Source organism: Sminthopsis crassicaudata, chromosome 2 (genome assembly GCF_048593235.1).
Source record: "Sminthopsis crassicaudata isolate SCR6 chromosome 2, ASM4859323v1, whole genome shotgun sequence".
In the NCBI taxonomy this organism is placed as follows: Eukaryota; Metazoa; Chordata; class Mammalia; order Dasyuromorphia; family Dasyuridae; genus Sminthopsis; species Sminthopsis crassicaudata.
Genome location: NC_133618.1, coordinates 565,399,182 through 565,415,529, shown reverse-complemented (window position 1 = coordinate 565,415,529; position 16,348 = coordinate 565,399,182). Strand labels below are relative to the sequence as shown.

Genomic DNA, 16,348 nt, shown 5'->3' with positions numbered 1-16,348 from the left:
TGATCTTGGGTCTCTCCAAAAGTTACCAACCCAGGTTTGCTGTCTGGACCTATAGAAAACAGACTGCTCTCAGTTTTCTCAAAACAGCCCTCAGATTCATTTGGGATCATACCCAGTCAAGTTCAGTCAGGAAGGATGGCATAACTGCCAGAGAATCTGAGCTTCAGCAAGTTAGCAGTCTGTCTAAAGTGATAGGATAGGGATCCATTTAACACTGGAATGGAGATAAATGACACTTGGGTGCTTTTCCTAGTCCTGTCACTTCTATTGGATACCATCACTATGTGACACAGGATCACAGTTGCATAAGTGGTATCTATTTCCTACCTGTGAAATGGAGATTGATAGCTCTATTTGCACTCCAAATCTCAAGGAAAATTATGTATGTGAAGTGTTCTGGATGCACAGAATGTTAAAAAATAAATGTTTACATTTGTATATTGCTGAACAGTTTGCAATGAATGTGTTCTCATATCTACTTTATTTGGTTCTTACAATACCCTGAGGTAAAGAGGGAGAGGACCACCCATTAGGAATATTATGGTGAAAACTTCTATATGGAATAGAATACTGGATAACCTGACCTCTACAATCCTTCTTAACTCTTAAGTCATTTTCCCATTTTACAGATGAAAAACTAAGGCTCAAAGAATTAAGAGTATTTAGTTTAGGTTGCACAGTTTTAGTCTTCTGACTTGTCCTTTTTGTACATAGTAATGTCCAAAGAAGTAAGTTTGGTCAATTGCTCTTTGGTTTTGTTTTGCTTTCCTGAATGGAAAAAACTAATTTAAAGTAGTCTTATCAAAGTTACACAGTAAAGGAGTGATTGTGTAAATCAAAATTCAGGACTTATTTCAATAAAATTGATTGCCCATTTTCTAACTCTGAGAATGTCTCTGGTTAGTTTCACTCACTTGTGCTCTTTGGATTATGTTTCAGAAAGCAGCTCTTGGATACCTTCCTCCCTGAAACCCAGAAAAGAACCCCCTTCTTTCTCCTTGACTAGATGTTTTATACTCTATCATATTAGAAGAGTGGTGAATGGGATTGTCCTATAATTTCCTTTTTGTAGTTTATTATTGCCCAGGGAAAGACATGCTCTTTCATAAATAGTGATTTCAGTCTGGAGGAGGATGGGGTCAGAGAGAGCTAAATTGGTTTTAGTTGGCTTCTAGGATCAGAAATTCTCCCTTGTTCCACTTCTCCTAGCAGGGCAAACAAGTGATTTCCCCCACCCCACCCCACTACACCACACTGACTCTAGAAATCAGTAAACCTTAGTACTAGTCTTGCTTCAACTACTAGCAGAAACACAAACACACACACTTGCAACTACCTGAAGAAATCCTTCCAGTTTCCAGACTTATTCAACGGTTAGAGAAGCTGGGTAAAGGTGAAGTCATTGCAACCAATATGGTCATAACTGTTATCAGTAATCAGTGTGTAAGATGAGGTAAGTCTTAGAGAAGGAAGCTTTAAAAAATTCATAATTTACCACAGTCACTAACCATCACCTGGTAGTGAATTTTTTGATGATAAACCTATCCTTTACTTAGGCTGTACAACAGACCAAGTCTGTTGCTGTTGTTCAAATTCTTTCCAACATATATAATTCCTCCTTCTCCTTAGCATCCTTTAAATGACTCAACATCTTTCCTCTTTCTGTGCCCCAGTTCCAAAGCTAGTCAGAGAGAGAGAGATTTGGGGCAGGTAGGAGGGAGCAGTCCCAAGAGTTGCTGGTCATCTCTTCCAGGTTTCTTCCATTCCCCTTGTTAATTTCCACAGCAGCATGGTGCAGCTTGAATGTGATTAAGGTTCTAGCTGCCTGGGCTGGTCTCAATTGCCAAGGACTGGGCACAATTCATATCCGCTCCCTAATTAGCAAAAGCTTCAATATCCCGGAGGCTCAGAGAGCATGGCCCTAATTGTATTTCTGCTGTAGCTGAGGGATAATTACCCTTCCCAATAGCTGCTACTTTTAATTCATCTTCTTTTTAATTTTTATTTCTTCCTCTTTTGTCCCCAACTCCTAGTCGGGTACTGTTCTGTTAGTCCTGTTCTTTTGCTCAATGGGAATAACACACACACACACACACACACACACACACACACAAAGAGACAGACAGACACACACAGACAAAGATAGAGAGACACAGAGAGGGACAGAAAGAGACAGAAAAACTGAACATCTGGGCCAGTGAGCTCAGCAGTGCATGAGTAGCCCAGAACTGCTTCTTACACTTATTTTATACTTCATCTATTCCAGAAATTAAGTGATTTAAGATCTCAGAAGAAGAAAGGATTTATGTGTTTTATAGGTTCTTGTCATCCTTAGGGATTACTCCACAATCAACTACAGCTGCGGCCATATTAATCATACAAAGTTGTTTAAAAAGACTAGAGCCATGGGATCCTTCTTTACAGGGATTTACAAATCAGAGAATGTCAAAACTGAAAAGAACCTTCGTGACTATGTAATTCAAACATCTCAATATACCGATTAATAAAATGAAACCCAGGGAGAGTGTCTTTACCCATTGAATTTTGTTCCTCCTCCTCTGTTCAGAGGAAGGAAGTAGTGGAAGACAGGAACTCCATTTAGTAGACTGAGCTTTAGCAATATAGTTCAGAACACTGGTTGATTGGAAGCCTGTTGTCCCCACCATGACTTCTTCTTCAATTTTCAAAGGGGCAAGGGAGCACAGAGAGCAGTAATAACCACTTTTAAGTTCCCATAGAGATAGCAGTCTGAAACCTAACCTTCACCCTGGTCTCAGGGTTTCTGAGATGAAAATAATTCCTCTTTGAAAACAATTGGGGATCTCTGTGATAGTATGTCTGTTCGGTGGAAGATAGCAAGCTTGGAGAAAAGGAAATGATTCTATTTTTCTGTGCATTAGAGAGATTTTACTAGTGTTGACCTTTAAAGATAATGCAAATGAATTCTCACAAAGGAAGAGGAGAATTATAAAGCACAGATATGGAAAATACCTTGTAGAATCCAGGGAAGAACTTCACCTCTCAGGTAAATCAGTCTGATAAGACCTGGTTATGGTGAAATGGCAAGGTTACAGACAAAGTAAGGCATCAGAGAACCTGGTTTTAAATACTAGTTTTGTTACTTACCTTCTCCAAGTTGATTAAATTTACTATGCCTCAAGTTACTTATCTCTAAAATGAAAGAAGTGCCTCTTGGTCTTTAAGGCTCCTTTCCACTCAATCTGATTACAGATTTTTGCAACACTTTAGTATCCCTGGTATATGCTGTCTTTATTCTTATTTTTATAGCTAACCAGTATTCAGCTATGTAGTAATTTAGATCCATTGTCTGTGAGTATATAAACTGGCTGGTCACACTCTTCTTAATAGCCCTTCATGTATGCAGAGAGTGAGATCAAGTAACCCTAGTAATCTTTTTCCTCCTAACCTATTCTATTAGCTTCTCCACCAAGGCCTTGTTTTTCTTCTCTCCTTCATCTTGGTTGCTCTCTTCTCCCCTCTGCAATCTATAAAGCAATATGAGGGTGTTGAATAATCATATCCTTACATTTCAAAAAATTGATCAAGTAATTATTGCCTCTAGTCAGATGCTGTTAGCAAGCGTAAAGGAGCAGATTAGTAAAGTCAGAAAAATATTGCCTTTAGAATCCCAAATACATATATTCAAATTCTGCCTCTAACTCACTAAATATATAACCTTGGTCAGGCCTTTATTTTCCGGAGTTTTAACTTCTTCATCCGTAAAATGAAGGTGGGGTGGATTAGATCATATATAAGGTCTCTGCAAGTTGTAGCATTCAGTGGGTTTATGGAGGCTGAAAAAGATAAAGGATACATTAAAGATGGACTCCAAGTAGGCAGACAGAACAATGCAGTTGTTTGCTTTCTAAGGATTCATTTGTCCCATACTTACTGGGCTTTGATTAGACTTAGTCCCACCTCTGGGAATCAGTCTCTGAATCAAAGAATCTCTGTGAAAGCAACAAAAGACAGAGGGAACAATGAGAGGTCATCTTTTTCAAAGAGAAAGTGGGAGGGAAAGCGGAAAGGGGCAATATTTATTAACTATTTATATACTAGACATTGTGCTAAGCTATTTATAAATATCTCATTTGACTTTGTGATCCTTCTCTCTGTTCCTTGTGATCCTTAAGCCTGTTCCCTGCTAATTGGCAACTGTGATACAGCCATCTGCTTAGGGGCTAGTATGAAATCTTAGTTGATGTTAAAAGATAAAGGTGTAGGGATAAAGGTAAAAAATCAATGGAAATGATTTGAAATGTCCTCAGGGGAAAAGTTTTGCCTTCGATTTCCCAATTCATTATTACTGGCATCACCATATCTGTATCTATCTATCACCACTTAGTTCATTTGTCATCACGCTAATAATATGGTGGTCATGATTCCCATCCCTTTCTGAATGGATGGGTAAGCTTCCTTTATCATGTGACTAGGATCTATCTTGCTTTTCTATTTGTAATCCCAATGGTTAGTACAGTACTTTTTCATTCACTCATTTAATGCCATGATTGTACTCCACTCTGCCTGTCTCCTTAATATAATTGGTTCTCATCCTTTTTTGGGGGTACCTTGGACTCCCTCATCAGATTGTTTTAAAATGTTTAAGATACCTAGGATTATAAAAACCCCACCAATTATATTGAAATACAAGGGTCAAAATATTTTTAAAGGACCCTAGTTATTATTTCCTTTGCTAACAAAGGGAATGTTAACCAAGACTAAAAAAAGAAAAATTTAAACTAACAATGCAAGATTTATGGCACTCGGAGGTAATATTATTCTATTCACATAGGAAGCACAGCATTCTTATTAATATTATTTAAAAATCCACTATATTAAGCTCCCATCATGTTTTATTAAATACATAGAAAGCATGGTTCTTGAGCTTTTAAGAGTTACAATGAAAAAACAGATATTTAGATAATTCTGGAAGACAGAAATAGGCTTAAAGGATAGGTGCCATATGTATACAAGAAAAACTTCTTGTATAAAAGCATAAACTTCAGATTAAACTACTATGAGTTAAACCCAACTGGGTTTCTTGCATCATTCTTACCAAGTAGGAAAACTCCAACCCTTTCCTCACATTCTAAATGGCAACAGTGAGAGGTAGAAAGTAATAAAGTACAAGAAGATAGCCTGTTTGTCTCAGCTTTCCAGAAATCCTCTGCTTTCATTTCCAGGACCAATAATAATATAAGATGAAGAACATTATCAAGTAATGCGGACTTCATTGATTTGATCCATTTTGCTTGTAGATATTATTGCTTCGTGGACTTTAGATGTTTATATTTACTTACAAGTCAATATTCATTTGATGAGGAGTAGGATTTTGGCTTCCTTTTGTTTTATTTCTAGACAAAAACAAATCCTCATTTTTCTATTGGGTATGATCAAACACCTTCCTGAATCATCAACAAAAATTTAATATATACCTACTATGTGGCTGACATGAGACTACATCAGTTGCTAGATAACAAGGCTATCTTGTTTTAGATCCTTGTCCTAACTCTATTAGGGATTCTTTCATATAACCAGGAGCTCCAAAAAAGGGAGAATTTTGAAAGAAAAAAAGATATGATTCAGGGTATCCAGTCTAAAAGCCTTGGATAAACCAATCATTCTTTTCCTTCCTGCTTTTGATTCTTTTTGTTTACTTACTTCGTTCATTTAAGTGATCTTAATTTAGTTTCCCCAGAATGTTAGAAGAGGGTTCATGACCACCATATTATTAGCGTGATGACAAATGAACTAAGTGGTGATAGATAGATACAGATATGGTGATGCCAGTAATAATGAATTGGGAAATTGCAAACAATTAAATGCATTTTTAAAAATTACATTCTTCTAAGAATTGTGAATATGTAAATCCTTTTTTTTTTTTATTGAGTTTAATCAGGCCTTGGTTAAGTTCACTATTAAGGTTCTGTACACAAATTTGGAAGACAGAAAATTGGTGTTCAGAAAGGCAATAGAGACCTTAAGAAATTCCCCACCCTAAAATCTGATTTTAGCTTTTCTGTCCATTAAGTGGGAGAAACTTCATTTCAGTGAGAGTGTATAGTCTCAGATAATTTTTTGACTATTTGAATGTGAAATAAAACCTAATCAATCAAGCACATTTTTTTCTTTTTTTTTTTTTTTTTTGCTTTTGTAAGCTCAACCTTTGATAATAACTGGACTTGTTCATGGGCCCCAGGTCCTGATAATTCCTATTTAAGAAACACTTTGAGGGTGGTAGTTAAGAGAGTGCTATACAAGAAAAACTAACCTATTTATTGGCCAAGCCCATGAACCCCACACCTCCTTCTTGTTTCTAGCCTCTCAACTTTCAACTGTGCCCTAGAAAGCTGGTTGCCATGGTTTCTTCCAAGACAACACCCCTAATTACCTCCCCCCTTCCTTTCACCTTGGGACAATAGGTGACATGATCTTTTAATGTGATCAATCCAAATAACTATGGTAACAATTAGTTACCATATGCTTTCTTTTTTCTTCAGAAAAAAAGGATTCTGGGCAGTTTGAGCCACAAATTTTGTTTTATTACCAGAGGTATATAACCCCACATCCTAAGTGATTTGGTTAAGGAGTTTGATCAAACACTAGGCAGGTTGTAAGAACATGAAATGGCAAGGAGGACTTGAATGAGGTGCAAGAGGAAATGATAAAAGATCTTTTCTGTATCCCAACCTAGCTCACAAATTGAAGGTTACCTCTGAGTACTTTAGCACTCTCTCCCTTTTTCTCTTCTTCCTTCTTTCCCTGGAAAGCTAAGTACCTTCAAAAAGCTCAAGCTATTAGAATCTACTCAGGAATTTCTATGCGCAGACTATCATTATTTTCCTAGGTTCCTGCTCAAATACTTATATCATGCAGCAGGGGGACATAAATTGTATCTAGAAACACCACTCAGGCACAAGTAAGCTTCTTTGAGGCTGAAAAAAAAGGCCTCGATTTTTACCTTTTCCAATAGGAGCAGTACCCAGGTCTTTTACTTATCCTGCAGAAGGAAGTTTAGACTATTTCATGCCTATCTTATCATTTAGATTCTGAAAGTCCTTGAGAAGTTTTTAGGAAGATGAAAACTGCACCATTTAGTTTTTCAAAACATCTATAGCTTTGTTTATTTTTTATTCCCTGGCTGTAATTTCAACAATGGGGCTTCCAGTGAAAATAAATGATTTGTCCATAGTTATATAGTCAATACATATCAGAGGCTGGACTCAAATTCAGGTTTTTTTTTTTTTTAATTTCAATACTGGTTCTCTTTACACTATGGAGAACTTTTTTATTGTTAATGATAAACATCTCACTTTTTTTGTAATACCTTTTCCAAAAAGTTATCTATTAATTTACAAACCATGTATACAATTTAAGTATCTTGCCCATAGTTAAAGCTCAGTAAATATTTTTAAGTGATTGATAAAATAAATGAAAACATACCAAGGGGAGCTGCCAAGTTTTTAAACTAAAAAAAAGGATATAACAAAATAGAGTCCATATAAATTCAATGTAATCTGTATTAGCTAAATCAAAGCCTCACATCCTAGATCTCAAAGTTTAGATCATTCTTTATACATACAAGATTAGGTCATATTTGATAGCCTTAGGGTGCTCTTTTCACTCCTCTAGTAAGAGAAATATAAATAGCATTCTCTGATTGGTTGAGAAGGCAGAATAGAACAATCTGTAATTGGATACTTCTCCCGAGTAAGCCAGTGAAATTATAGTGTTTTTTCTTTAAAAGAAAACTCGATCATAAAAATAAACGAAGATTAAAAGAAAAAAATATCCTAAGTTAATGTTTCTATGTAGCAATATTTATGCCATTAGAAAGAGTTTCATTAATCCTTACTAAGATAGGCTATGTCATTCTTTCCTGGCTGAGAACCAAAACAGATACAGAAGTCAGGAAACAGAGTTAACCCCTTCTTCTTAAAAGTAACTGATAGCATTTATTACAATTATGGAGATAAAGGATTCTTTCGTTATAAGTGTTCTTTTACTAATATTGTCAGCTAACAGGGAATATTTTTAGCATTGAATTTAGAATTGGATCAGATGGAGTTTACTTTTAACTGTGTTAGGATAAAAGATGGGTAAAATAAATGAAAGTAAAGGGAGGAATGTTTTTGTAGGATCAAATATTTATAGTTGAAAGGGACTTTAAAAGCCATCTAGCCTAATTATTTTTATATGAAGAAAAATGAAACCGATGAAAGTTAAACAATTTAAGATTAATGGTATTAGAGTTTGAATTCAAACACAAGTTTTCTGAATTTTAAATCCAATGTCCTTTCCATTATATCTTGCTACCTCCAAGTATGTTGATAGTCCTTTGTTACGAGAGATGTAGGATCCTTATTATCTAAAATTCTGAGCTTTATTCAGTTACTGAATTATCAAGGACACAACAAAGTTTTATAGTGTATGGAGGTCAAAAGTAGCAATTTTCAAATTTTGCTTACATTATACAAAAGAGCTTATCCTGCCCCATTGGTGATATAATTCTTTAGTTCTACCCCTAGTTTTTTTTTTTTTTTTCCTAATTGAAAATGGCCAGAGGAATTGACTTTTGGTGATGGAGTAGAGCTCAAATATGCTTAAGGTGGGAGGAGGAAATAATTTCAAAAGTGGAACCTTGGCCAAGTCACCACAATTCTCTCTTCAGCAGTAAAATAAAGGGGAGGCTGGATTAGGCCTTTAATCCATCTTCCAGTTTTAAAATGTATGATTCTAAGAGAATATATTTTCTCACTCTTTTCTATGCATTATTTCCACCTCCCTATATGCTTGATAGAGGGAGGAAATGGCTTTCTTTTTCTTCTCTTTTATTCTATAGGGAGTATTTTCTGAAGAAGAGAGAACAGATTGCCCTTGTCACTAAAAACTAGAATTTAAAAGAGCAATATTTTCCATTATACTTCCCAGGATTTGGTAGATTGGCTCTAAGTAAAGCGTGCTATACCAAAACCATCAAAGAGAAGCAACCTCTCTAAATTTTCCTTTCTATAGATTACTTAACCCTATCCCTAACCTCACAGCTTGAGGTATTTGCAAATAGGTGTGATGTTTCTTTTTGGGGGGTCAGAGTCTACCTGCTGTAGAGATCAGATATGCCTCAGGGGAATAACCTTTTGGAGATGGAAGTACCTTCTATCTCCCACTACAAAAAAAGACCTAAAGCGTTCTTTTTTCAAGTGACCCCACCCACCTTGACCAAGGCAACAAGAGATAAGCTGGTTGCTAGGTAACAAATTTTCTCCCTTTCATATACACCACTCTGTTTGCCTTTTCTGATATCTCAATTTTGATGCCTTCTTTCAGTAATCTACTATTTCTACTCTTTGTCCTCTAAGTTCCAATAATTAAGGTTTAACTTGATATTCCTTTTAAAAAGATTTCACTTATATAAAGTTGTATGATTTCTCTCCTCCCCAAAGGATGACCATAACATAAACAAATATACAGTTAAAACTAACCTCAAATCATTTATTTCAAAATTAGGTTAAAACTAATATCTTAACATCTCAGAGACAAAATTTTAAAATTTCTTACCTGTATTGGAATAGAAGTGGACTTTCCAGTCTCCAACGATTTGTGGGAGACAACTTTCTCTGCCTTTTTCTAAATTACTCCTATAGTATTCTCACTGTTCTCCAGAGCTCTCCAGAGTCCATTCCCAATCCTACAATAACAGCTCATGTCCCAACTTTGCTCCCAGCTCTCACCCCACAGGGGTCATTAAAGAAAATGGAGGTTGGGGGAGAGGGTGAGAGATTTCAAATGCTTTATAGTAAGCCCAAGAGAGAAAGAGGTGGATAGGATGGTGACAGGGATATTTTCCAGAGAAACCAAACTCATTTTTCCCTAGTTCATCTTTAACATGATTGGGGACTTCTTCAGACCTTCTCTCACTCTTTCCTCCTCCTCAACCCCTTCCATCTTTCCGGTTAAGCTTTTGTTTGCAACTCAGTCCAAATTCATAATCCTATTCCAAGTTGGGGATATAAAAAGGGAAGGCTGACTGAAGATAACTCTAGAGAATGACAGGAGACACCCTGCCCTTCTCTGCTTGTCTTCTCACCTACAGAACCCCACAATCAGGTAAAGCGAAGACAATTAGCTGGGGAGCTAAGGGGAATCAGTTGGCAGTGAGGCAAAGGGGCGGGAATTCTTTTCAGTTACGAGTTCCCGGGGCGCTGTCCCGAATTCTGGTGCTGAAACACTCTACCAGAACACGCCGGGAGCAAGGTTTTTGTCAGCAAGGGGTTGATTTTTCCTGGAACTGCAGTCTGAGAAGACTTGGCGGGCGGGGGTGGGAAGTGGGGGCGGGGAAGAGAAAGGCAAGATCTCTCAGCCGAGAAGATTGTCAGCCTCTTGAATGGCACAAAGATCAGTTATGACTGCCTGGTAAATTATTAACAAAGGTGGTGTGAGCCCAGAGGAATCGAGTAGAGCAGGCAATCCAGGACCTTCAACCTTAGCCTGAAAGAGAACAATCCAAAAGTGAAGCAGATGATTCCCCTGACCCAGCAAGAAATGTAGAAAGACTGTAGGTAGATACCCCGACGGGCAGGACCCCAAACCTGGGAATGATCTCTGTTTCTTAGCTCGAGCTCTTCTCCAGCCCTCGTACCCACACCCTATTAATCATTTCTTGAGTAAGAGTTGGCAGTATGTTGGGTAGTGATAAGCCTTTGGTCTGGAGAGGATATACCCCTACAGCAGACTTGCCCTCTTCTTCCAACCACCTTTTAATACTAAATGATAACCAAGTATCTGAAAGCAGAGCTCTTTGGTATACGGACATCACCAACCTTCTGCAGCCGCCCTCATCTGGCTCCTGAAACCTTAATTCTGTAAAGGCATCGCGGATCTAGGGGCATCACCTGTGGTTCTTCTTTATCTTGAATGGAGGTGACCTGCGAAATGAAATCAAGTCCTAAAACCAGTCAGACAGTCTCATTTTCAACATATAACAAGTCTGTGCCGACTCCCTAGGGAGGCTCCTTTGAAGTCTGGAGTAGTCTGGGCTCAGGGTATTGAGACTTCTCTTCATTTAGGGCTCAGAATGGATTCCACTGTCTTTTCAAACCTCTATAGTTTGGTCTCTAGAATTTGCAAACTTTAAACGAATTTCTGATCTAAATAAGATAAGGGAAGAATTCCTACTAAGAAAGGATATGTGGGGTTCTCACCATCTCCAGGGAATGTTCTTCCAGGTTAGGGTATCAAATATTACCGGACTGAACTCCTTCAAGAACTGAGCGCACTCTGAACAGACTGACGCTGCAGCCCAGCACTGTGGCGATTTGCGGATTACCTTGATCAGTCAGAGATCTCTCCTGCTCCCACTTCCGCTCCTGTTCCCGTTTCCTCCTCCTCCACCTCCTTCACCTTTAGTTAACTTGGCAGTGGAGCTCTGCTTATTGGCCCACCTGTTGTAGATCCAGAGTCCAGATCTCAGCAACTCTGAAAGGTGGCTCATAGCCCCTTGTTTTCCAGTCAGTCCCAGGTCCACCTCCTCCCATTCTCAGGACAGATGTCATCTGGGCGCTTCCTGCCCTCCTCAGGGGATGTGTTGCAAGGTTAGATAGGGAACCTTACCTGGCTTTTGTCTTGGAGATTCTTTTTCATAATTTCGGGATGTGTGTGTAAGGATGTTACCTCTTCTCACGCACATCCTACCTGTTTCTTCCCCCAAAAGGAGTGAAGTGTAGGAAGCAAAGCACGAAGAATAGGGTAAGGGTTTGGGTTACAGGGAGTTATATGTGCAGGGGCTTAGACCTAAACACCCTCCCCTCTCCATTCTCACTAGCTTCCCCTGAGTAGAACGCCACTGTCTTGGAAGGTTAGAAAGGTGCTGGGTCCTGAGTCTAGCCTGAAGGCACGGAAACCCTCCTAGCTTGGGGAGAGACAATAGCATTGGCCTCTGTTGCAACTGGAGAAGTCTCTTTAAACCCCAATCAACCCACAGGTGGCCTGTCAATGCCAGGGACTTGCAAGACGTCATCTAGAAAGAGAGGGAGGAGATAAAACACACTTCAAAACAAAAGTTCCCTCAATACCATGGCAACAGATAGTAAATGTGAGCTGCACACATTGAAGCCATCCTTCTAGCTCATTCTTTGCTTCCCTCCCCCACAGCCCCTAGACCAGGATTAGCAGCAGATCTCTACTAATTAGTGATGAAACCAGCTTTCTCTGACCCAAGCAAAGACATTACAAGGTCAGAATAGGAACCAGAGATGGAGTTCCCTTTAATATCCCTTTGACCTGACACATACATATATCCCTTTAGATTCCTAAAATCTTTTAACAGAGTCCCAGGCTTTGGGGGGGGAAAACCTCACATTACCACACATCAAATTTGGTTATCCATCTCATTGGTCAGACTGAGAAAGAAGTAACCTCAAGGAAGGCTGGTGGCAGTTGCTAAGGCAAGACAAGAAAAATAGAACAACTAAGCTTTTTTACAAAGGGAAACATGGTAGTCCTTAGTTCCTTGTCCATCCCTTTGTGGAAGTCAGATTTACCATCTTTCCCATGAAATATTCTTCCTCACACAAAAATATGAAAGCAGATATTGATTCATGCACCTTCACAAACACATAGAAAGAGAAACTTCAGATAAACTGTAAGGTAGGCATGATTCACAGAAGCCTAAACCAGCTGGAAAACACAGGCATAGGTTTCTGCAGGCGCTACAACAATTAAAAATCAATCAAAAATGGCCATCTGAGGAAAAACACATGTAGGCAATTGATCTACAAGTATTACTCAATAAAAAAATACCTACAATAGGGCTTTAAAATTAGAAAAGCACCGAGTATACATTATTTCATCATAGTCTCCCAACGACTATGTTAGGAAGGTACTCCTACAAATATTATCATCTCTCTTTAATAAATGAAGAAACCCCAGCTCAGAGATTAAGTGATTTACCCCTATTCACACTGCTATTAAATCAGATGGGAGTTGAAATCAAGTATACCTGGCAAGTTCAGAATTTGCTATCTATTATCCATGCTGCCCTTCTGTTGAATACGTAATATAAATCAGTAGAAGATGCAAGTATAAGACCTGTCCCTGACAGTACTTATAAACTCAGCTGACACTACTTAAACCATGAAGTTAGTTAATTTTTCACCCTTAGGACCTGACTTCTTGAAGTTTTGAAGATAATCATAGACTCAGATTTAGTCCATCAGGCTGTCTAAATGGAAACAAAGAATTGTAAAATGTAAAATGGTCTGAAAAATCTCAGTTCAGTTACGAGTTATTAAAACTAGTTATTATATTAATAAAACTATTAACATATTTAAGCTATTAAAACTTCACTGAGATTTTTGGAACATTTTGTATACGAAGTTAAACACCTGGTATATAAAGGTCTAAAACTGTGAATAGGTATACTTGAATCACTTATAGTTGAAAAAAATTCCCCATCAATCTGTGGGGAAGAGACATTTTACAACAATTAGGGTTAAAAATGAGTACTTCGGTTTTTTTAGGCAGGGCTGCTGTTGAAGGCTGGCCAACACTCTCACCTGTTCCTATCCCATGGAAAACTGATATACCAGTGTGGATAGAACAGTGGCCCTTAGCTAGCAATAAAATTCAGGCCTTATTAGATATAGTACAGGAGCAACTTGACCAAGAACACTTACAACCTTCTCTAAGTCTTTGGAATTCCCCAGTATTTGTTGTAAGAAAGAAATCTGGGAAATGGAAGATGTTGACTGATTTAAGAAAGGTAAATGAACAGATATAAACTATAGAAACTCTTCAGCCTGGACTTCCATCTCCTATTCAATTGCCTAGAGAATGGCCTCTCTGGGTTATAGACATTAAGGATTGTTTCTATTTTATCCCTCTGTATAAGGAGGATATGAAAAGATTTGCCTTTTCAGTGCCCAACGTTAACTTAGCTGAGCCTTATAAAAGATATAAATGGACAGTTTTGCTACAGGAAATGAAAAACAGCTCTACTATGTGTCAAATGTATGTTGCTGCTGCTTTTACTCCAGTAGGAAAAGCATTTCCAAAAGTAATGTGATTATATTACATGGATAATATATTGGGATGTGCAAATCCCAATCCCTGAGGAACAAATGTTAGAAGCATGTCTACAAAAGACCATAGAAACACAATGGAACTACAAATTGCACATAGCTCCAGAAAAAATTCAAAGACATGCTCCTTTTCAATATTTAAAATATGAAGTATACTCTTAAGGTTTTTATAGTACAAAAACTTTTCTTAAGAACAGAGAAGCTAAACACCTTAAATGACTTTCAGAAATTTATAGGAGATATCCAAGGATGTGTCCAATGTTAGTCTTGACTACCTATCAATTGCAACCTTTATATGACATTTTAAGGTAAGACAGTGTTTTAAACTCACCACATCAGCTTACAAAAGAAGCTCAAAAGGCTTTGAGAGAAGTTGAACTGGCTTTATCCAAAGTTGTTGAGTCAATCAGAAACCCTTGGAAATATCAGTTTTTGCTACACAAGAGGCACCCACAACAATCCTTCATCAAGAAGACAGTGTGATAGAGTGGGTGAACCTACCAGCACAACCAGAGCAAAGCCTTACTCCTTACCCAGTGCTTGTGGCTAGAATTTTATTAAAGGCCATTAAGTGAGCAATACAATTATCTGGGATAAGACCTGACAAGATATACACCTTTTATACTAATGCACAAATTAATGTATGCTGTGAAACCATCCCAGAGTGGCAAATTTTATTAGCCACGGCTCCAAATGTTACACATGGGTCTCCATTAAAGATAACCAGACTATTACATAACTGGCCATGGATTACTGAAGAAAAGTTTTCTAAAGTTCCTCTTAAAGAACCAACTATCTTTACAGATGCATACAAACATAATATTTGTTCTGTATACTCTTGTGACTTAACTATAAAGAGAGTAGTCAGAACTCCTTTTCAGTCTACTCAGCAGAATGAATTGTATGCAATCATTCTAGCTCTTATTATCCAGGAGATATAAATATAATATCTGATTTGGCCTATTCATTAGGTGTAGTACAAAGAATTTCCAGAGCCCAAATAAAATTTGTAGCTTCCAATATATATCAGCTCTTTAAGGAACTTCAAGAGCAGGTGAGAAAGCATCCAGGTAAGATTTATATCTTGCATGTCCACTCTCATAGTGGACTTCCAGGTCCTATTTTTGATGATAATTGAAAGGCAGATAGCCTTCTAACCATGTTGGCCAATACTCCTTTATTTCAGGAAGCCCAATAATCTCATTCTAAATATCATCAGGCTTCTCGAACTTTACATTTACAATTTGGAATAACAAGAGAGGAAGCTGAGAGCATAGTAAAAGCCTGTACAGCTTGCATTCCTTTCCACACTCCTACAGGGAAGAACCCTTGTGGTTTGAGACCCAATGAAATTTGGCAAATTGATGTGACCCATTATAAATTTTTTGGTCATCTATCTTTTATCCATGTTGTAGTAGCACTTTTTCAGGATTCACTTTTGCAATATCAGTAGCAAAAGAGACAGCCCGAGTGGTCACTGAATTCCTTATGTAAGCATTTGCAATTATGGGTGTGCCACAAGCAATAAAAACAGATAATGGACCTGCATATACTTCTAAACATTTTGCACACTTTTGTGCACAGTATAAGATTTTACACACCACTGGCATACTTTTTAATCCTCAAGGTCAGGCAATAGCAGAGAGGAGAAACAGAGGCATTAAGATGCTACTCCAAAAACAAAAGAAAAAGGGAACCATGGGTAACCCTAGAGAACTTCTAAATCTAGCTCTTTATACTATTAACTTCTTGATCTTTGACAAAGATGCACTGGCTCTGGCAGACAAGGTTTTATAACCCACTGGAAAGGCAGTGTCCAGTGGAGCAGCTCCACTATCTTTAGATAATCACCAGGTGATGTGGAGAGACCCAGAAAGTGGTGAATAGTATATGTGTGACTGCTGTTTACCTACCCTCCTTCTAGGACTTCTGGAAATCTTTTACAACACCATGTTGATTCACATTGTTTGTTATATCACTACTTGCATGTACAATTCATGTTTGTTACACCACATTGAGCCTACACTGGCTGTGGGGAGAGTCATCATGCTAGCCTGTGCTTTATTGCTATGTGCTTGTGTAATACCTCCCATGCTGACGGGTTTGTGCATATCTGTTTCTAATAAGACCCTTCAGCCCAGAAACCCACTAGCAATATCTGGCTTGACTCCCCACTTCCCTTTGGTGCTTTTCATCTCTCTTCCTGAGAAGTCAGGTAGGGTGTGATCATCTCCTTTTTGTGGTTCTCA

The 16,348-nt window shown here is 38.0% G+C and overlaps 1 long non-coding RNA gene across 1 annotated transcript; it reads right to left on the bottom strand.

The window, feature by feature from the left end:
* Positions 1-3,685: 3,685 nt before the first annotated feature.
* LOC141558226 (uncharacterized) lies at positions 3,686-16,014 on the bottom strand. The gene is made up of 8 exons (XR_012486998.1): positions 15,951-16,014; positions 14,431-14,560; positions 11,632-11,718; positions 11,348-11,462; positions 10,842-10,946; positions 9,580-10,509; positions 3,914-3,971; positions 3,686-3,815 (listed from the first exon to the last, which is right to left on the bottom strand). It is a non-coding gene; the product is annotated as an uncharacterized LOC141558226 (long non-coding RNA).
* Positions 16,015-16,348: the final 334 nt, after the last annotated feature.